We start from the raw sequence: 23,432 nt of genomic DNA, 5'->3' as shown, positions 1-23,432 counted from the left end.
TTTGAAAATTCTCACTTGAGCTACACCGTGTAAAAATCATGAAGTATATATCTTCACTACATGCCCAGGAAGAACATGTGTTCCAAAGTCAACCGACCCTGTTACTTTTTCACTCTTGTGAAGGTTTCCTCAGCAGCTCAACAATTTTTTTGTTCAGTTGGCTGATGGACAAAACAGCGGGAGATTGAAACCTCCTGCTTGGTTGTTCCTCAATCTAAATTATACCATAATGTATTTCTTTGTTTCGGGCGGCCACAAAGTTTTTGGCTCTTGGGCCACCAGTTTGTGATTAATAATCTGCGTTCAGTAGTTCAGGCTCACCCAGGAATTTGTACCTGGCTCTCAGGTCTTTGAATTCTCATCACAGATGTTGCAAGTCCTCCCCACTGTGGACTTACTTACTTTTTTTATGGGATATATGTGAAACCGTAAGTTGGTGAGGGTGTGTGTTTCCTGTTAGAACAGTTCTTTACATACCCATCGTAGCTCAACACAGTGAAAATCTTCTTTCTGCAATGCGTTGTCCTGCCAAAAGCTAAAGGTTTTTTTACGCTTGATTTATCTGATCATTGTCAAAGGAAGATGTTTTGACAATACTTTCCTGATTTTAGTAGATTTTAAATGGAAGTGCTACTAGTTACAACTAAAGTATTGGCTTGGGGAAAGCAGAGAGACCTCTGGCAGATGCGTTTCAGAAGGGGGTTCGGGCAGCAGGAGGATCTTCTGGACTACCTTGCGCAGCTGGGCCAACCTTTGAAGTTGTCTTCAGAAGTGCGTTATAATGGTCTTAGGGAGAGCTCCAGAGGGACAGCCTGCCATCCCAGCACGGGTCAGTCCCCAGGTAGCAAACAGTACGACTGAGGTTTAGTTCTCGGTGTTTGCCTCCTGCTTATGAGAGAAGTCAGAACAAATTATATTCTGACTTTGTTTATGTGTATCTCTGGATCCTGCTTTTTGCCGTACCGGATCAAGTGAAATTATAACCTGGGAGCATGTACCTAGGCCACCTCCTATGGTGTAGGAGTAGGTTTGTCCTGTTGTCTGTAATAAAGTCAACTGTTTCTTCTTGCATTATTTCGTTAGCCGTGAAAAATGAATTTGTGGTGCCACCTTTGGTTCATCTTCGAGAATGAAGCCAGTACATTAATCAGGCTACTTAAATGAATGACTGTGCGTATGAAAACGCTCAGGGAGAGCTACACAGAGATTTTGCTTGTACATAAACTGTATGTCTGCTCTATCCATGTATATTATTAGACAGTTAATGTAATCATTTCATCAGATAGCTTGAAATCAACTTATTGCTGCCTTTCAGTCATTAGCATTACTTTAATCCAGAGTAGATCTTATATTGTTGCACCTAACAAATATATGTTGCTCCTTGCTACTGAGGTGAGCTGCAGAGATACCTCAATTCTAAGTACTTTTAAAAGGAAAAGGCATACACTCAATTGGATTTTCTTTTTTTTTTTTTTAATATTATTTTAGTATACATATAATAAAGATACTATCATGAAAAATCTAAAACACATGTGACTGTGATGAAAAGAGAGCCATCGTTTGAATTAAATTGTTTAGTTTTTTATGTTAGGAAGTGGGTTGTGCTTCTAAAAAAATCAACTTTGTTCTCTTTCTATTTCATGCTCAGAGCTTATTTTAATTCTTCTTTGTTTCTGTGCATCTTTATGTTTATATTCAGCTGTTTATGTTTGTTGGTGACATAATTGCACTTTTCCTGAACTGTAACATTTTCGAACACAAAGTATAAAGATTCATCTTGTAATGATGCATTTCCATCTTTGTGTCCAAGTGCACACTCACGTGATGGAAGAACTGTTAGGAAAAATAGAGTCAAGATTATGTGAAAATTTTCCCACAGAGCAATTGCAATCTTGCTTTGCTACTCCCATTTTTTCTGCTGCTTGCAGCAGGGACTGAGGTGATATTTTTCACATAAACATCTGCTAAGTCTGCTTTTTCAAAGTGCGTGCCTCCTTTTGTACTTTACTTTGGTCTCCACTAGTGTCATAATGCTTCTGTCCAAGATGTGACAAGGCAATAAGTTCAAGTTTTGTAGTGTGCATTCCATTTTCTCACTGCTGTTTGTGGTTTCACATGAGGAATCCTACCAGAAGCAGCTACAATGGACCTGAGGTTAAACATTGAGTTAAATTGAGTTAAACAAACCCCCCCTTTTTTTGTTGTTGAGGGACTGAACCAAGAAGAGGCAACTGAAGTTGAGGGACTGGGGGAAGAGGCAAGAAAGTAAGCAAGCAGAAAGATGACTGGGGAGCTGAGATTTGGAGTTCTGGTGGAGGAGTGGTGGAGGGAGTCCAAAGATATTTGGAGATCAGGGAAGAAAGAAGCATTCAGCAAAACTTCTGAAGGAGAAGGGAGCTGATAGCTAGTGCTGGCGGGCTGTTCCTGCCCGTGCTGGGGGGCTCTGGGGTCAGCCAGAGTCTGAGAGCTGCTACAAGCAGAGGTTCACAGGTTCAACATGCTCCTGCTTTAATGAGTTCTCTTCTCACCCAAACTCCATCAGATGGGAGAGGGAAGTACTTCCATGTTTTCCTCCAAGTTTCTCCTGAACTGGTTCGTATCCCCGTTCCCTTCTGCAGCCCCGCTTACTCCATCCGTCCTGCGTAGTGCTCCCGTTTTCAGTTCCACTTCATATACTCATTAATCCACCCACCCTCCGTGGCTTTCCGCATGTTTGCTCAGACCTTCAGGCTGTGCCTGCAAACAAATTGCTGGAAACACAAGAACAGAAGATTTCTTAACTGTTCCCCCAAACAATTCAAAGGCTTAGCACAAAGCATCAGTAAAGGGCCTTGGACAGACAGAATCTTCTCGGGTGTTTCTTTACCATAGGCATGTCTCTTAACTTTCCTGTTTCCATTGTGCCCCCCCGAAAGCACGGAAAGTTGTCAGCACAATAATGGACCCTCTGTTAATAGATATTTGTTGAGAGGATCAGACATACGTGGGTTTCACCATTTCACGTTGTGTCTTTCTATTGGAGATGAAGCCATCAGTGGAAACCCACAGGAAAAAAAGAATGGATTATTGACTGCTCCACAAATACTGAATCTGTTGGGCTGGGAGGCTCCAGGAGCGTTCGCTTGCTGGACTAAAAAGAACCTGGAAGTCTTGACATGGCTTCAAAAGCAGTCCCTTCAGCTTGGGAGAAGTTGGCTCTGGTTGCTGAATCATTGCAGTGGCTTCCCATGTGTTTCTGTTGAGTAGAGGGAAGGGTGGAGAGACTCAGGGAAGACGGATATTTTGGAGGAAGGATTGCCAAATGGCTACTGTAGGCCATGGCATACTTAAGGAGTCTTACTCAGGAAAACATCAGCAGTATTTATAAAAATAGAGGTGTGCCAGGCTTTGAGTACAGCTTGCATTTTTAATTTTATACACTCAAAAATAAGTTAAACATTATCAAACTTAAACCATATCAATATATCATACTGCTGACCTTTCCTAGTCCACTCAGAGTCTCTTAAACACTCTTTTCTGAGAAAGTCATGGGGAAAGATAAACCTGAGAACTTATTCTAAAGGTTGGAAAGGCTCTCGGACCGGAGAGTGTGCACTCAAAGCCTGAGAGTTTTGTAGCAGAAGGCATTACTCCTCTTACTTTTCTCAAGGACGTGTTGCCCAGGTATGTCCTCTCATGTTAGCACGTGCCAAGACTCATCAAGTCTGAGAGGCTGCTTCTAAAACGAGCAGATCTGCAGGTCATTGGGTGCCTCTGGATCAAAAGGAACACCTCTGATGGCCTCTGGCATGAAACTATGGGAGCACAGGTGCAATGGGATCCCCAAGGAAGCAACGTAGAGTCAGGCAGTAGCATGAGGCAAAGTTCAGAGTGAAGGTGTTGGTGTCATTATGGGGAGGAACGAGGAATGAACGCGAGCACGGAAAGTTGGCAAAGCGGCAGAAAACCCAAGCACGGGCAAATACGTGCACGTGGAAGGGAAAGGGGACCAGGTGGCCTCTGAGCAGTGGTGTCCGTGGGTCCCTGATTAGGTCAGCGTTGGAAGGCTGGTAATTGGTTCCAGCAATTACCAGCAGCTCTGAGAACCGCCGCTCAAACTTCGGGAGCTCTGTGACAAATTGAAGCTGACTGCTGGTGAAGGAGTATCGACTTCCCATTTCTAAACAGGGGGATCATTAGTCAAGAAAAGCATCTTTTAATTACTCGCAGAAAGGGGAAAAAAAAAAAAAAAAGGAGAGGGGGAAGGAAAAAGATCTTTCAGTATGGATCCTGCAACAACTACCGTGGTGGGTTTTTTTTTTTTTTCAAGTATATTCAATATTAAATTTATTGTCTTGGAGGGGAGGGAGTGAGCGGGGAGCATTTGCCCGCGGTCCCTCCTTCAGTAACGCGGGTTTAATTTGGAGTGAGAAGTCAAATTAGAGTAAATCAATGTTGCAACAATTAACTGGGGCCAGGGATGAGATCAGGATTTTCCCCTCTAACTGCTATCGATGCTGTTTAAGCACAGTCTTAAAACGTTGATTTGGAGTGGTGTGACACAGGAGTAGCCCGGCGGGGCAGGGACAGAGCTGCTCCATGGAGGAATGTTGGAGATGTGGTGAAGCCAGCTTGGGGAGGCTGCGCCGTGTTTCAGCTGGTACATAGATCTCTTTCCAGATGTTTACCTTTCTTCTTTCTCACATACTTTGCTTTCTCCACATGCTGTTCTTGCCCATGTGGCTTCTCATTTGCAGACTTGCTTGCTGCCGCCGACTTTCTAAGATGTTGTTGGCCTTTTCCAAATGAGATGAGCTGCCACCATCCCACTTGCCCGCTCCAGGAGGTGATTATCTGCTCCCTGGCCCTCACCTTCTTTCTCTGAGGTTTCCCAAGGTCTCCATTTCTGTCCCAGTGGGAGTGCTGGGATGGATGTGCCAGCAACGAGGCCACCTCCACCAGCTGGGAGCTGCTGACCAAGAGAAGGGAGGGCAGTGTGGTGTCCAGGCACCATCCCAGCATACTTTTTGTTCTCCCGCTCAAGTGATGCTGAATATTTGCATTACCTATGTGCAAACCTGAAAAGGCTCTACCATTTTGGCATCTTTTTGAGAATGATGGGAGAGCTGGAGCACCGCTCGGATGAAGACAGGCTGAGAGAGTTGGGATTGTTCAGCCTGCAGAAGAGAAGGCTCCAGGGAGACCTTCTAGCAGCCTTCCAGTACTTAAAGGGGCTACAGGAAAGCTGGAGAGGGGCTTTTTACAAGGGTGTATGGTGATAAGACAAGGGGCAATGGCTTTAAACTGAAAGGGGGAAGATTTCTATTAGATATAAGGAAGACATTTTTTACACTGAGGGTGGTGAGGCACTGGACCAGGTTGCCCAGAGAAGCTGTGGCTGCCCCATCCCTGGAAGTGTTCAAGGCCAGGTTGGATGAGGCTTTGGGCAACATGGTGTAGTGGAGGGTGTCTCTGCCCATGGCAGGGGGGTTGGAACTGGATGATCTTTGAGGTCCCTTCCAAGCCAAACCATTCTGTGATAATATTCATAAATAGGAAGAACCTCTAACTCCATTAAAAATACCTTGTTAAAGTGAGGGATGAGTGGTACGCTCAGGTGTAGCTTTAAGCTCTGCCGAGGCAGCCCCAAGCAGCAGCTCTTTAAATAGAGCTTGGAGGTTGGAGCATCTGCTGCAATTTTGCTCAGGTAGTCTGTTTGCATAGCAGTCACCCTGTTTATTCTGGTTACCAGAGGTTATAAGAAAATAGAGAGGTTCTTAACACTGTCGGAGAAGTCTGGAGTTCGGAGTCGGCAGTGTCGGGAATTGACTTTCACCTTAAGACGTAAGATCCAGTTTGATCCCTCGCTCACTAATGAACTGGATTTAATGGTGTCAGAAAAAACATTATGCAGCTCGACTATATTTAGCAGACTTTTACAATCCTAAACTGAAGCCTGGCTTGCCATTCCGAGGCCGGTGTCCGCTGTGCTGAGCGTGCACTGGTTTCTGGGGGATGACTGGGGAGCGACTTCTATGAAAAATATTAAGCCATGCCTTCTTTTTTTTTGTAAAAATAATTATTCCTTCATTATAGACGGTACAGATAAAGGGCAAGCCCAGGGAAACCGAGTAGTTAAGATCCCGTTATCGTATCCCGAATCTTGTAAGGATGCTTCATTTCATCTCTCTCTTGTTTCTTGTTCCTTTTGGCCATGGGATTGCTGTTATGGTCCTGTCGGTCTCCGATTCCTGGCATAAGGCTGCAGCGTTACAGATGGGGCCTGGGGGAACATCGGTACCTCTCTATCCACGATTGGCACGTCTGGTTTCTTAGCGGTTCTTGGCCTGATGAGGTCAGTGTTTTGTGCCTTTTGAATGCTCCTCCGTGCTTGACACCTTTCCCATTTCAGAGGTGGGGGAAGGGTGTTCTTAAAAATAAATTTAAAAAAAAAAAATATTAAAAAAAAAAAAAAAAAAAAAAAAAAAAAGATTTTATTGTGAAGGGCTGACCAGAACCCATCTGCAGTTGGGTGGCATCTGCTCCCCACATGTCACTTCCCTCATTAACAAGCAATTGAATTAATTAAATGCTACTCAGAACACGCATAACAAGCTACCGGCAGTGTCCAAATTAGCACTGATAATCAAGGATGATTTCCTTTATTATCCTGCTAAGTGGTGTGCAGGCTCTGATCTCCCTGTCTGCCCTCATCTATTTACATACCCCCAGCTTCTGCCTTTAGAAGCTGAGGTTATCTTACCTAGTTAATTTGCCACGATCACCAAGCATGGCGGATTGATATTCCTGCCTCTGCTGAAGCAAACCCCCCCCCCCTTTCTCCCCCTTTCCTTCCTCCCCAAGCCTGGTCCTTTGTATCTCAAGCTCACTGATAAATTAAAAGCCACCCCTGTGGTCTCTCAAGTGAGTAATAGAGGCAGAAATTTCATTTTGCAACTGGCTGATTTAATGATCCAAAGGGTAATTAATGGCCTGATTATCTTAATGTTAAATATGTCCGGCAGCAATTACTGTGACCTCCCGCTTGTCAAGGTCCAGGCTATGCTCTTCTTTCAATTAAGTTCTCTGGGGCTTAATGGTATGAATAAACTCCTCTGATTCTATCATTCCGGACTCTGAGATTTAAGCGAGCTAGGGGCTCGTTTGGAGTTTTAATCAGCCCGTCTTCTACTTGAGCGATCAGAGTTAACAATTATAACAAGGACAGTTTAACTTTCTTTCTCTTCCCCCCTCCCCCCCCACCCCCCCCGCCTTTCCTGCTTCTTTATATTTTTATTTTTTAATTTTTTTTTTTTTTTTTTAAGCGCTCGGAGGGAATTTTGTTGGCTGCGGCGGCAGCTTTGCTAGGCTAGTCTCTCCCTATATAAATTATCATGTGAACGCCGCTGTTTTTCCATTTGACAGGCTTAATTAATTGGCAGGAGCGCCCGAAAATGACAGTGCCACTAATTGCAACTCCGAGTCCATCTCTGTCATTGCGGCACGCTTGTCAGCGGGCATGCCCCGCTCCTCGCCGCGGCCGGAGTTTGTTGACGTTTTCCATTTCGGTTTTCACATCTCGTCCGGGAACGTGATGGGATGTGATAGCCCAAGATGTGCCTTTGGGTTTTCCAGGCATGCAGTTTGTGTGCAAGAATGACATTTACTGCCAATAAAGTTTAGACAGCTGCGCTTCTGCCGACCCAACAGCTGCTAGGGGACCTGAGATTTGACTTAAGATATTTCAGCAAGTCCTATGAACGGGGAAGACTTTGGGAAGGAATTAATAAAAAGAAAAAAAAAAAAAAAACACAACAAAAAAAAAAAACAGCCCTCCAACAAACCCTGAGAGTCCTAACTCACTCCTGGTCTTTCTGGTGGCTGAACTACGCTGAACAGCACATGTCCCAGTGAGCTGGAATTATATTAGCTCTGTTTTGGACAGCAGATATTTCATAAAGATAATGAGGAAAATGTATAAATTATTAGTTACAACAGCATTGCGTTTTCAAACGCACACATGAATAAAAAGACTGATTCATTGCTGCCAGTAAACTAAAACCTTTCCCCCCTATGACTGTAGAAATGAACTGGTTCTGACATGCTAGATTGTATGCTTTCAGATTAGAGTAATTGTAATTGTTTTAAAATTAAATTTAAAAACAAAAATAAAATTTGTCACTTACCAGTAGCTTCCAGGAAATGCATCTAATAAGAATAACTAAGTGAGGCAAATGAAATGTCAGCTTGGGTGGCTGCTGGTCGGATTTCACCGTTTGGAGGCCTCAGAAGCTCAAATGCACTGCTCCAAAGATGAAGGTTAGTAGTAGTGTGACGTATTTCATTGTCCTTGTAGCTGCTTGGCAGACCTTGTCAGCCAGGAGCTGATCTGGTAAAGCACTGATGCCTGTACAGCAGTGTGGGAGATGCCTGAGTGATGAAAAATAAAAACAAAGCAAAACACCTTTGATCCAGGTTGTCCAAGTTAATGAGCACTTTAGATAAAAAGCTCTCTGGTCCAGTTACACGTTTCTTATGTGCAAATCTGTCTTTGATAAAAACTCAAAACACTTTGTAAACAGAAGCCTGGTTTGCAATTATTATTATAATGGTCATTCTCCTCATTGCCTGTGAGAGAGAAACCTGCAAAGGAAGTATTTCTGTCTCCTTCTGCAGTGCTTTAGCACATCTGTTAAAAAGCAGAGGGTAGAAGCCACAACACTATTGGTTTTTTAAATCTAAATAACGTAAGAACCACTTTATTCCAGTCTCTGAATATTTAGATGATTCGTGTGTGTGGACCTGGCACGCTGCTCTCTGCCATCACACCTCACGTGGAACATATACGTACGGCATGGGTGCTGTGGTGCAGTATGTTATGGACCCATATGGCCTATGGTCAGCTGGGATTTCCAGTCTCACTGGGTTTATAGGATGTCCTTTTCGTCTTGCTTACCAACTACCTTCTGGACAGTTTGCCCAAGCATTCCTGGTGTAGTCTAGAGGTTTTGGAGAGAAGAGCCAAAGAAATACTCATCGTTTTTGCCTTTTTCTCTCTTTTCCCTGATGTCTCTTAAGTGTTAGACTATCCCATACATCCATTTGTTGTTCGTCCTTTGGAAAGTGTTTTTGAAGAGGACAGGGAAGAGCAATGTGTCTCGGCCTTGTTTCGATACCTGCTAGCTAAGATACCTCCTAGCTAAGACACTCAGATTCTTCCTCAAACCCAGATTTTATGGGTATGGGGACAATACAAAAATGAAGACCAGAATAGTGGGCCAGAGGCAATGGTCAAGCTTTAAATACTGCACCAAACTTAAAAAGAAGGGAAGGGCCTTTAACGAGCCTTGAAAGAAAACACAAGTAGCTTTGCTTCCATATAAGAGAGGAAGGCAACAGTCCTTATTTTAGCAGCTTTTTGTCATTTTCTTACAAGTCCAGTGACGTTTGATGAGTTTCTTCTGTAACATGTCATCCCCAGGAATGGTGGAAAACATTCACCCCTTGTTTTTGAAAGTGGTTTTCAGTGTTGGTGAAAAAATTAGAAACCCACTCTGAATACAGCCAGAAGACTGGAAGAAAGATGTCCTTGAGTGTGTTAAGCTTACAAATCAGAGCTGTTTGAGAACATCCTGCCTCTTGAGGTTTCTGCAGTGGGACATGTGATAGAGACTGAAATGTTTTACCTTAGAGGTACAGTCAACTCAAGGTATCTTTATTCCGCTGAGGTTCTCAACAATTTTTGGTTCTATTTTTATATGTATTTGGCTGGCACATTGAAAAGCACAAAGTTAAGCTGAAATTCTCTAAAAAAAAGAAGTTGATGAGCTGTTAAACATCGAGAAATCTAGGATTTGAATTCGGGACTCAAGCAAGGAAGATTTCTTTCTGTTATATGAACAGTGATGAGTGAGACACTGGGGAGATATGCTGGGAAAACAGTATTCATAAGTCAATAATCAGCTGTCAGAAAAAGTGATTCTTTTGTTTGCTAGAATAAGAACCAGTCTGTTGGTTGAGTGTCTGTTCTGAAGGCCTCAGAACAGTGTAGGATCTTGGCTTCAAACTTCATTTTCGGTTTCGATACGGACTGTTTATTTCTTGGTTTGTATTAGTTCTCTCCCAAACACCTAGCTGAGATTGAAGACCAAAGTGTATTCACTGTGACTTTTCATCTGCTTGGCCATAAGCTACTTGAAAAGATCAACACAGAACTTAACCAATAGAGATAACCATCCCTGTGTTTATTGGAAACTACTTGGGCCAGTGTTTAACTGTGGTACTGCAACAGAGGAATGGAGAGCTAATTAGAACAAAGAGACTAATTTCAAATGAGAAAAAATTGAATATTTTACGTATAAATTGAGGGGAAATATGGCTTACATCAAGCTAATGGCCAAAGGCAAGTACTACTTAAAATGAGTCAGATGCCAGCCACTGTCGCTTAGTCTTTCCCCAGAAAATTCCTTGATACTTTTATAATCATTTAGAAAGAAAGTAGAAATGAGACTCAGTCACATGCCACAGCAAATTCAGCCGTAGCAAGAGATGGATGATGGTACCTGTATAACGGTGACATTTCCCCTCCCTTGGTGACCATATCATAGAATCATAGAATGGTTAGAGTTGGAAGGGACCTCAAAGATCATATAGTTCCAACCCCCCTGCCATGGCCAGGGACACCCTCCGCTACACCAGGTTGCTCAAAGCCTCATCCAACCTGGCCTTGAACACTTCCAGGGATGGGGCAGCCACAACTTCTCTGGGCAACCTGTTCCAGTGCCTCACCACCCTCAGTGTAAAAAATTTCTTCCTTACATCTAATCAAAATCTCCCCTCTTTCAGTTTAAAGCCATTGCCTGTTGACTTAACACCATATACCCTTGTCAAAAGCCCCTCTCCAGCTTTCTTGTAGGCCCCTTCAGGTACTGGAAGGCTGCTATCCTCCCATCCATCCAACTGCAGCCCAAAATCGTTGCAGACTTGCAAAGGGACAGGTCCATAAGCTGTACTTCAGTCCGGAAGCCAGACCAGGATGATGGTTAGTTCTTCTGCAGAAGTGCAAAGAAGATCAGATAAGTTCGTTTTCTCTAGGGTCTTGAAAGAGATCTGGAAGGCTTTGACTGAGAAAGAAGCAACGGGCTTAGGGAGTGTGCTGCCCTTCCACCCTGCAGCTGGGTGAGCCCAGTACCGCTGCAAAGGAAGCAGTGGGAGTTGATGGTCAGGGGCGAGGGGGCAGCTGGAGGCAGGTGAACCCTTCCAGCAGCAGCCCACAGGCGTAAGGTGAAACAGTGCCCTGTTATTGCTTATTTGGATCAAAATATGGATTGGTGGGGAATAGTTTTGAAGTGGGTAACAAGTGGAGTCTAAATCTATTTAAAAAAAAAAAAAAATTGCTGCCTCGCTGAGCTTGGAGTTGGCTACGTGGACTGGAGAAACCCAGCTAATGGTGAGATGTTATTTATGGTGCTTGTTTCAGCTGCCTAAGGTGGAATACCTGAGTTAGGAGCACAGCATGGTGCAGCTTTACAGTCAGAACTCTGAGATGGGGCAAGCACGGCAGAGATGAGTATTCAAAAACCACCACTAGAAACTTGATTAAGCTCATGTGCTGCTTATTTTCAGGGCTTAGCACCTATCGCGTTGGGTGGGTTTTTACTGGGAGGACAACAGATATTTCTGGGACCGCAGGGGTAACTCCTTGTCCTAAAACACAGAAACGATCAAACTTTGCAAGAGAGCTTTTCCAGGGGAGTACATTTGCATTAGCTGGGCTTACTTGAACCCGTTTTTAATCATTTGCACTGAAATTAGGTTGCATGTCGGTCAACATATGTGTGCATGCACATACCTGCTACTCCACAGCACCTGAGGAGTGAACATGGAGAGTTTCATTTTAAATATGGCAAGCTAAAAGCAACTGGAAATTAAGTTTATTGTATAAAGCATTGGGCAGCCTTACCAAAGCGATCTTTGCCCTCGCTGTCTTTAACAGTAGCTATTTTGTCAGTTATTTCCAAAAGGAACAGAATTTAACACTTGTGTTGCTATCCAAATACAGATGTTTGTGAAGCTGGAAGTTGTAATAATAAAAAGGAAAAAAAAAAAAGGCAATTGAGGAAAAAGCCACCAAATGCCAAACATCAGCTATTACGAGTTCCCTCGGATCACATCCAAGGGCTCATCTATGAGATGCATTCCACTTTGGAAAGTACTGTAAGTCGAGCACTTGCTGCTGCTGAGGAGCTCGGCAGAGCCGCTTAGCTGGCAAGGGAAATATCCAGTGTATTAAAAAAATACATATTTTGTTAGAAAGAAATCTTATTCTTTCTATTTGTTTCTTTTATTTCTTTCTTTTCTTTCATTTATTTTTATTTCCATTTGTGTAAATTTTTTTATATTTTTATTATTTTTTTATTTTATTTTATTTTATTTTATTTTATTTTATTTTATTTTATTTTATTTTATTTTGTTTTATTTTGTTTTATTTTATTTTTATTTGAAGATTTTCCGTGTACTTGTTGTTTAACCTGTTCTTTTCATTTCTCCTGCCCTAAGGTCGCGGCTGTCTCTCTGTATGTCAGGTCTCACCAAACATAAAGCAGTTTAACGAAACATGTAATTCAAATTGGTTGCTGTGTGTGGCATAAGAGCAGTTTCCATAAAGCCAGATTATTCCTAGTTTGTGCTGCTGAAGTTTTGTTATATAAATTATTTTTAATGTTTCAACACACGTTTTCTGCTGTGAAGAGATACATAAACCAGTTGTGGTTAAGTATGAGGACAAGCTGACGCGGGTTAGGCTGGGAAGGTGGTCCTCATGCCACCTTTTCCTAAGCTTAACTCAGATGGGATGTTTTGGGAAGGTTTTGTTGCACGGGCGAGAAGCTTTCGGTAGCGATCACTAGTGCTGGTGGTGCCCCTTCATCCTCCCGTGTTGTTTTTGACCATTTCAGCCTTGGGAGGTCGTTTGGCCAGCACATGGCTTTGTTTGAGCTTGCGGTACGGCGGAGAAAAGAGGATGCCTGAAACCTGCCGCGAGGATGCTGAAGAGTACTTGAAAAAAAGGCAGTGCCTTGCCGTGCTACTGGTGGCTTTGCTGGCCGGTGACACTAGGCACAGAAGCAGCAGCATGCCTTTGCTTTGGTCGTGGCTACAGAACCCACAGGGTTCCATAACAGTAACTGTGACCAACTTTCTCTTTTGTGATTTTTTTTCCTTTTTTTTTTTTTTTCCCCCCCTTTGTTTAAGACTGAGCTTTGTTTCGGGGCTCTGCAGGAAGCTGGTAGCCTATGGCAAGGGACTGGGGAGATAAGACTTCAGTAGGATAACTAAATGAAAAGGGCAGCAGTGAAAAGATGGTGCTGGCTTTTGACTGGACTGAAACTCAATGTACACATCAGCCCGAACGCAGTTTCCCCACGGCTCTCAGCTACGATCCGTTTGGCATTACTGCTGGATTTTCAGATGTGCAGGTGCCAGGGGGGAGCTGGCAGCGAACCCCTGAAAGAGGAGAGTGACCAGGAGAAATAAGACCACGGGCACTCCAGCTTTAAAAGTAATTAAATGGCAGGCTGAAATGTGTTGAGGTGAACACAGGTGACGAATCGGAGCCTTTAGAGGGTCGGAATTAGAGGGAAATGAAATGCCTTACTGTGCCTATTAACTGGATCGTGCAGACAGTGCAAAGTCCTGTCGCTGAAGCAGTTTTTTGTGCGAGTCTGCAGAGGCGTACGGTAGTGAGAAGGAGCCATCCCTTAATAATTGGTAAGCCTCAGAATGTACGGATGGGCCAAGCTTCAGAAAGTCCTCGTGCTGAACAGATGATTATGTCATGGCCTAGAAATTTTCCAGCAAACTTCTATTTTTACCCCAAAAGATTTAAGTTTTCCGGGTTTCACCCAGGTCAGAATTTCTAAGCGTTATTTTTGTTGTGTTTTCACTTCTCTACAGCACCAGCCAGGCTTGGAAAACTGAGGTGCATGAACAATTAAGTCACAACCTCAATTAAAACTTTTAAGACTCGTGGTAAGAATAGGATTGTGTCACTGTGTACTAAAACTGAAGGATACCTTCAGCCTCCAACTTGAGACAGTATCCAGAAGTTGACTTTTTTCCTTTCTCATCTCAAGAAGCAAACATTTGCAGCTCTAATCCATTGCTAATTACATGCGTGTGCTCCTGTCTGAGCCTTTCCAGACCAGATCTGCTTTGGTCACTTGTGCAATTCCCACAGCTCAGACCAGTCATAAATAGATACCTGAGATTGCTTGGATTGGTCTGTTGTATTTAGGCAAAAAAGAGAGGGGAAAAAAAAAAAAAAAGCAGCTACAGAAATTAAAGTTACTTATTGGAACCTGCAGACAAGGAGAGACAGAAGTTTTAATGGATTTAAAATATAGCTAAGGATTGGGTCCCTTTTAAACATACAGTGAAATCATTCAGTTTATCAGGTCGCTTCTGGAAATAATAGCCATTCCCTCCTGTGAAGTCCTATGTTCAATTATAATTTGATTGGATCTTTTCTTGTTCACTTTCTTATTTAAATAGAAATCCACTGGCACTAGCGTTTTGCAGGCAGGATAAAGTTTTTGCTTCATGGAGTCAGGCTGTAAAATACTGCTGAGAAAAAAAAAAAAAAAAAGGAAAAAAGGACCATCCCATAGCTTGAAATGTGAGTGGGGTAGGACCTGTGCAGAGACAACTTGCTTTATACTTTCAAGAGTTCACCAACCTCATTGCTTGGCTTATTGCTCTAGGGCAAGTTAATTAAAGCCAACAGAGAATTTAAATTTGGGGAAGGGGAACATTTCTTAATTATGTTGTGGAATTTCTTTCTAATTAATGTCCTTTCAAAACCCAGGCTCTGCAAAGCCCCTTGCCTGTGGCAGATCAGCCCAGGCACCGGTACGGCGACGTGTGGCTGGCACACAGGTTTGCTGATGCCTCCATGAAACATATTTGGAGGCTAGATAGACTCAGCTGCCTAAGGTCCCTTTGGAATGCAAAGTGTCCATTTTGTATGACTGATGACAGTTCTGTTACAGATAAGTCACCAACATTCTGAACTTTTTTTCGTGTAGACATAGCATGGTTTACAGGGGGTCTTGGGGTGTTTGGAGGGGAGGTGTGACGAACCAGATGAGACTTAGAAATGCACAGATTACGTGACCAGAACACTCAAAATTAAGTGTGAGAAGAGAATGTCCAGAAAGTGACTCTTCTGATAAAGTTTTGGGACTCATGAAATCAATACATGTCCAAATCAGATGTTTTAGCTGATGTTTGTTGTCACATTTGCACTTTTGTTGAGCCGGACAGTTTGTTGGATACCAACATATGTGTTAAAATGTGGAATAAGAGAACGAAGAACATGAGATGTCCATGGTGTAAATTTTACTATAAGCTTCAGAAAGGATGTTTCATTATTGTGAGGAAAATACCCTTCAAAGAATGACCAACGTCAAAGACGATACTGTATTAAGAGGCAGGCACATGTGGCATCCTGGGGCAGAGAGGTTTGGTTTGTGTTTTTAACAGTCGAGATGTGATGGACCATCTCACTGCCATAGTGGGACATAGCAGAAGTCAACCCAATCTACAGGGCAGACTTTCGGGATAAAGGAAAACATAGTATTGACAGCCCAAGAGTAATAAAGCAATAAAAAAAACCCACAACCACCTGTTTTTATTATTCTTCAGATTTTAGATAAATAACCCGGGCTAAACAGACAGAGCCTCTTGTATTACAGAAAGGTCTATGATGCCCCGGAGCTGCAGCTCGCCGAGCAAGACCAGGACTCTGTGTTTCTGAGGAGGGGAATGGGATGCAGTGCCTGGCTCCTCTGCGGGGAAACCGGTTGAGTCTCAAGTTAATCATGAGAATAATTCATCAAGCAGTATTTAATGGGCAGCTTATGAGCGGGTATGTGGGCAGGGTAGCTTGTAAATTTGAATGTGCCTATTTTCTTTGACAGCGATCAATAACTGTGCTGTTTATTAATGTACTTTGAGAGGTCTTCTCAGACTTTTTATGATCGGTCCGGGCTCTCTAAGATCAGTCGAAAAGAAATGACAGTGCAGGTCTTCTGCGTTTACAATCAATATCGTACTTTTGTTTTCATGCAAATAGAGGAATTGTAATATGTTTTTGTTTGGGGCCCGTTTATACAACTCGGGGCAAGGCAGCAGACTTGGTGAGGAGGATTGGATTGCAAAGTAAGTGCCGAAATCTGCTTGGACTGGAGCGGGAGCAGGTGCACGTTTGGTTCACGGGATGGTCTTGGTGCCCACCAACAAGATTCCCTTTGAAGATTCCCCACTGGAAGCTCCATATGCACCCAGTGCACTCCAGACCCTACTTTGAACATAAGGGTCCAACTCACAGTGCTTTGAACTTCTTGTACAGTTGGGAATGTTTGATTCAAAGGATGAGGCTCACTCAGTTAAAGGTAATGCCTCTGGATCATTAATATGTAGGGTCCTCGGCACCAGCTGCTCCAGCCTACACCTCTGTCCGTATTGCATCTGGTCATTTGCCGGCCCAGAGTTCTCCACAGAAAGCAATAGATGGAATTGCAGAGCCTGAGTTCTCCACAGAAAGCAATAGATGGAATTGCAGAGCCCAAGTTCTCCACAGAAAGCAATAGATGGAATTGCAGAGCCTGAGTTCTCCACAGAAAGCAATAGATGGAGTTGTGCTGCTTGACCCAAACCCAGCACTCGGCTCCTGTTTGTAGTGCTTGCTTCCAGGCTTCCTCAGTGTCTGTGGTGTAATTTGGGGGCCTTTTGCTAATGGCCAGTTCTTGCTGGCCTCAGAGTATGCGATTCTGGGGGTTTAATGGAATCTCAATAAGTACAGTTTTGTCTGGGGTATATATATTTACCAAATACATATTTATCAAGCAGAGCCAAATAATACATAAAATACGAAATGCTATTTTTAGTATGTATATAGAGCCCTTTTGCCATTCATTCTCACATTCAGGAGCACTAGTTTCACTTCTTAAAAAAAAAAAATATTTTCTGGAATTTTCAGTTTCTATCTGAAAGTACATTGGCTAGCAGCTTGCAAAGCACGTAAATAAAACTCGGCTTATTTGGGAGGGGGCATGTGCATCTTAAGCCCCAGTTAAAAATCTGAGCTTTCTTTAAGGCAGAACTACATCAGCACTTGTGCTGGCTTTATGTGGTGGGGCTTTGGTAGCAGGAGAGGAGCTGCAGGGACAGCCCCTGTAAGGAGATGGGAGAAGCTTCCCCAGCTGCAAGTCAGACCCACCCCTGGCCAGGACTGAGCCAGGCAGCACCTCTGGGAATGACATATTTAAGAAGGGGACAAAGGAGCTTGACCAGAGCTGGCCGCAGTGGTGCGACTGGGAGAGCTCTGAAGTGCCCGCTCCTGAGGTCCCTGCTGGGCGAAGTTCATCCTGCCAGGACTGCTGAGGTTGGTCAGGCCAGTTGGGCCTGGTGTGGCTGCGGTGGAGAGAGAAGGGAGATGTGAGAGGACCAACTCTGCAGACACTCAGGTCAGTGCAGATGGAGCAGGAGGGAGGTGTGCCAGAGCAGAGATTCCCTGGCAGCCCATGGAGATCCACCTGCAGTCTGTGGAGGACCCCATGCCGGAGCAGGTGACAGCGTCTGATGGAGTTCATAGAGGACTGTCTCCTGTGGGAAGGACCTCATGCTGCTGGAGATCAACAGTGGAGCAGAGATGCACCTGCAGTCCATGTGAAGGGACTCCACGTCAGAGCAGGTGGCTGCACCCTAAGAAGGCTGTGACTCTGTGGGAAAAGCCCGCGCTGGAGCAATCTGATGGGTAAGGATTGCACCCTGCGGGAAGGACATCAGAGAAGTTTGTGGAGAACTGTCTCTGCGAGAAGAGACCCCACACTGGAGCGGGGGAAGTGTGTAAGGAGTCCACTCTCTGAAGAGGAAGGAGTGGCAGAACCAGCGTGTGACGAACTGACCGCAACTGCCATTCCCCGTCCCTCCGCGCCGCTGTGGGGAGGAGGCAGAGAAATGGAGAAGAAGGGAGCGATTTAAGATCTGGCTTTGTTTCTAGTTATCCTCTCTGATGTGACTGAGGACAAATCGATTTAATTCGTTACCAAGTTGAGCCTGTGATTGGTGAGTGATCCCTCCCTGTCCTTGGCTGGACCTTCAAGCCTTTTGTCACGTTTTCTTCTCTGCATCCCATCGAAGGAGTGAGCGAGCGGCTGTGTGGTGCTTAGTTGCCAGCTGGGCTAAACCACGGCAGCAGTGAGAGTGGGATAAGACTCACAGTAATTCAGGTTGGTGCAGGGATCAACTTGGGTGCGTGTCGTGACCATAACTTGCCAAAATAGAAAGAGAGTTTTCGAGAAGAGCGAGAAGGAAGATTTTGCGTCTTCAGGAGATGATGCTGAAGGGGGTTAATGAAATTATAATAATGGTGGGGGGATGGAGGGGGTTCGCAGGCATTTGGAGGTGATACACTCCTTGGAAAAATGGGTTCTTGTAGTTGAAGAAAGTGCTCCTAGGAGTAGGAGGTGAAATTGAGAGGAAGTGTTTGGACTGGTGACCTTAAGCTATGCAGTTATCTCCCAGGGAAAACAATGAATCCCACCGCTAGCGAACACGTGCTGGGGGGCAAGGCGAGGGACCGCACGACCTAGGTGGCCTTCACTTTCTACATTCGCTGATCTCTGGTGAGGAATCTCACAGCAGCTATTGCAGATTTTTAAAGTATTTCTTCCTGTTTCATGTTGAATCGTCCATCGCTCCAGAAGACTACAGAAATCAGCTGAAATCAAGATCTAATTCCAATGCTCTTTCCTCCCGTGTCCCCTGCTCCCCTCTCGCATCCGCTGGATGTCCATTTCTGTAAGTTTTCCCTTCAGAACAAACCTATCATTTTTCACCACAGGATATTTACAGCTTCAATCAGTGCCAAATTCAATTGGCTTCTGATCTCATCGCTGGAAGTTATAGATGCAGATATTATTTGCACTGCGGTTAATTATGGAGCAATCAAACTTTGGCTTTTCCACTGTAATTTCCTCTGCCAGCTAATTTAATTAATCACCCCCAGCTCAGCTCTTCCAGCTGCGACCGGCAGGGTCATTAATTAGACATGTGGTGGTAGCTCATAGACCAGTTCCTGTTAAGGGGCTGCTGCCCACTTGATCTCTGAGGGAGCAATAGCTTTTTTTCAGAGCATCCAGGCAGGATTCAAGGTAGCTGCCAGGTTATTGTATTCCTCAGGAGCAGAAGCTATTCCCAAAAGATGGTCTGCAAGCAAACAGCAGGATTGCTGGGACTGCCAGTACTCAGCTCACCGCCCGTGGTTCGGCGAGGTAGGACTGGGATCAGTTCCTCGCCAAGATGCGATTTTAGGCTCTGACTCGGCAGTTCTCAATTTGTCCTTTCTGGTCTGATCCAGGAGCTAAAAAAAAAAAAAAAAAGAAACAAAACGCTCAGGAACTTGATAGACCTCCTTCTGACTGTTTGTGGGAGCTGCCTGGCTTTTGTCAGGTGGAAAATACAAAATTTCCCAATACAGACAAGAAATTAAAACATGCATTTAATTGCCAGATCATATCAATAATAGGAACTTTTTTTTTTTTCACTGTAAAAGCCGTAAAAAGATAACCAGCTAGATCTGTCACATTGTTTGGATCTCAGAATAATAAGTAATTATTATTTTTCTGAGAATGGAAGAGCCTTTTACAGTAGACAAAATGTGTTGATTACTTACAGCTTAAGAATCTCATCCTGAATATTATCAGCAGAGGGTGAGTAATTTGGGTTATGTGATGGCCCTGCCTAATAGCCCTGGAAAGTCCAAGCATTTTTCAGGGAAGCCAACAGACCTTTAGTCTTTGCTCTTGCTTGGTCTCTCTTGAGAGTCTGCAATAACAGACCTTGCCATTGGGTTCTGCTCTGCAGCTGAAAACGTCAAAGCATCCCCCAAAACCACCGTGTCCTCAACCTGCAAATACAGTTGTAAGCAACAGCGTTTTTTTTAACCAGGATCTTCTTTGTCCTCCTTGAAGTGCCAGCAAAGCTCCTGGTGTTCCCATCATGCCACGTATTGGTTCTTGGAGTAGGTAACTTAGAAAAGCTGAAAATCTCCGGGACAGTTGTAGCTCAGGCAGCTTTTTCAACAGCATAGGACAGCTAGCTGTGGTTTTACTACACTTTGATTTCCAACCTGTTGCAAAGCTGTCATTTCTAATCAGTGCATCTGTCTGCCAGCAGTAGATTGCTGATGGATTAGTTGGAGTCTCCCCCACTTCTTTTCAGAATAGACAAACTCGGCTCAAGACAACTGTTTTCATCATCTTGGGTCACAAAGCCTCCTTTCAGACTCTTCTGTCCAAAACATCCATCAACCCCACCCAGTAATAGTAAACTGAAAATAAAAAAAAAATGCATAACTGTAACTGTGCCTTGTTAGCACAATAGCAAAACAGCACGGTGAACTCAAACAAGCTTCCTTTTCTGAAGGAGGGAAAGGTGCTTCTGATGCAACTCTTGCTTCAAATGCATCATACTCTTCACCGGTGGCTTTTTTTCTTCCTTGTATCTCTCAGAAGATTCCCTTAGTCTTGAACTGTTTTGGGAAGATGCTTTCCATCCCAAGTCCCTTCCTTGCTCGCGGTCAGGGAGAGCTCCAGGGATTTTCACAATGACACAGCTCAGCAGCTGTTTCAGAGTGGAGGGGTCACATCTGCTTTTACCATCACAAGAAAATTGCTGACATGTTATTGCCATCAAAGCCCTCATAAGAAAGATTTGTAATTGATGAGAAAGCAACGTGTCTCTTCAGAGAAGATCTACACCCTACACCTTGCTTTGGAGCTAAAGTTAGTGCTTCTAGTAGACATCAGTGCATACAGACTTCGGCAGGTAGCAGCTGGATCACCATGGTAGGAACACTCCTTTTGGAAAACCCTTCTCAGCTTGAAGTCCATAGTCTCATAGCTGGAAATGCTGCCACTGGAAGGAGTGGGGCCCATGGAGATCTTAGAAGTTTATCTTTAAAAGGTACTGCTAAATAATTTACAGCCCAAAAGTAGAGCAACTGCCAGCGTTAACTAGAAGATAATCCGCTATGTAGATCTGAATCTGGAGTGGCCCTCAGTTCCTCATTGAAGAAAAGCAGCACCTGAAATTCCTGAAATAACCATCAGTGTTCTATAGGCAAGCTGGAAAATTAGTTTGTTTGCGCTCTGCAAAAATTAGAATTGCACTTGGTCTTGATCAGCAGATTGCAATCACCCTGTGCTGCTTCACCTACTCATCTCGCTTGGTTTTGTTTTATTTGAGCAATAAATATCTTAAATCTTCCTAGAGCTATCGCATGTCTTCTGTGGAGACTCATCATAGCCCTGCCAGGCATTCATCAAGCCTTCCAATGAACCACCACATTAAGTATTCCTCTGCTCCTTATCAATCAAAACAGTTTACTTAAACTTTACTTTTTCCTCCCGAAGTAATCAAAATTTGATATTCCACAGATTGCTGAAAATTGTCACTGCTGTATTCTGTGCTAATCCATCACACGAAACAGGCATAATTTGGGCATCAGAAGAGCATTAAATGTTTAAATAAACAAGAGCCAGTCAATGAGAGAGTCTATTAACCGCTCCAGAGGACAGGGCAGAAAAATGTTTGGATCACAGGTATGTTGGGAATCGCAGCACAGACCTTACAGAGCAATGGGGCATCTACATTCTGCAACAGGCAAAAGGTTTTCTTTACCCTTCATGGCATTGCTCAAATATTCAAAAGAAATCTGTGAGCCAACAGAATGGCGTGAGGTTTTTTTTAGCTTAAGCTGCAGTTTGAAGCTCGTTCAGCTTTTTATGGAAGATAGTCCAGGAGATAGTTAAAGACTTCATCACTTTCTTCTAGCCTTGTTTTCTCTGTATAAGCTAGTAATAGCTTTCAGGAGTAGCTTGTCTATTAATGATGAGAGAGGGGAAAAAAGTCATTTTTATCCTGTAGACTTGAGCAAAACATCCTCATTTGCCATCTTCAGTTCTTGAAATAACTGCTGTGATAGTAAATGCAGCCCCATGTGATGAGACTGGCCAGTGCAGATGTATATAAGATGTTTCATTAGTTCTTGAGATGTGCTGGGGAGACTTGAGGCCACCTTGAAGTATGGAAGGTGATGAGACTTCTCACAGACACTTCTCAGCTGGAGGGTGGCTGCCATGTTTCTCTTTGAAGCACCAATTCCAGTGGGTTCGGGAGAAAATTCTCTAAGGAGAGGCTGTGGGTATGGGGTTTCTTGTCCGTTTGTTCTGTGGCAAGGACACAATCCAAAAGTCTCTTTGGAGGAACGATGGTCTTCTGGTGAGCGTTGTGATCCTCTTGTGATTTGACAAAGCATCGGCAACGTAGATGTTGAGTCGCGCTGGATCAAGGATGCGATTCGTGTGCGCTCACAGCCCTCAGTTCTTCTGTCCTCTCCTATTTGAGTCAAGTAGCATTTTAAACTAATTTCCCTTTCTAGTAGTAATGACGTGTGTATCGTTCCCCATTCCTTGGCGTTGGAAAGCAAGCTCTTTGTTTCCAAGGGGAATAAATACTACGTGCGACTGATGAAGTTCTGCAGCACCAGGGTATTTTGCACCGATCCAGGGGCACATCTTACCTTCCAAATAAAAAAAAAGACCTACCATAATTAGAGCATAAGCCTTCTTTTAAAAGGGTGACTGGCAAGGGGAAATTACCCAGACTTGAGACAGTAATTATCAGCCACTGAAAACAGCAAATCAAGCTGTCCATACCAATATCCCAGAGGAAGGTGCCCCGGGAGCCGCGGAGAGGGCTTAGATTGGAGCTGCCTGGGCGCGAGCCCTCTGAGCCGCAGAAGGTGCTGATTGTAGTTGTCAGTTTTCTGCTGTTAGAAGCTCTCCTGCTATAAATACAGCCCAGCCACCCTCGTCTGAGAAGGACCCTTAAACCTTCCCTTTCTGCCGCTTCAAAACCACAGCGGCTGACAGTCCAAATGTTTGAAATAATTGGATTCTGCATTCTAATTCATCTGTAAAGTATTCGTTGATTAAATTAGCCTAATAGATATTATTTCTTACATGACTGCATAATTTCATCGTGATTGGATCACTATGGCACTAACGAGTCCCCCCATTTACTATTGACTTGAGAATCACAGAAGGCTAGAGATAACTATCATCTTGTTTCCATTTTTTTTTTCTTTCCCAGGCTAAAAGTTAAACTGATTTATACTAAAAGGGCACGCTGCTCAGGTACGGTTGTATTGGAGTCTTTGAGACCAGCATTAGAAGAAAAAAAAAACGGTTTATGTAATCTTGAGCCCTGTTTTATTTACTCAGTGAGTTGTTCTGAAGCAGAAAGATTAACTGACCGTTTAAATTCCTTTGGGGGGAAATGGAAAAAATTTTAAATAAAATACATTTTATTATCTCATCAAAACAGAT

The 23,432-nt window shown here is 43.7% G+C and overlaps 1 protein-coding gene across 1 annotated transcript in view; it reads left to right on the top strand.

The window, feature by feature from the left end:
- The window catches only part of AGAP1 (ArfGAP with GTPase domain, ankyrin repeat and PH domain 1), a 303,223-nt gene that overhangs the window by 265,956 nt on the left and 13,835 nt on the right, over positions 1–23,432 (top strand).

Source organism: Tauraco erythrolophus, chromosome 8, assembly GCF_009769465.1.
Source record: "Tauraco erythrolophus isolate bTauEry1 chromosome 8, bTauEry1.pri, whole genome shotgun sequence".
Lineage (NCBI taxonomy): Eukaryota > Metazoa > Chordata > Aves > Musophagiformes > Musophagidae > Tauraco > Tauraco erythrolophus.
Note: the sequence above shows the minus strand (reverse complement) of the source record. Positions and strands in the feature narration are given on the sequence as shown.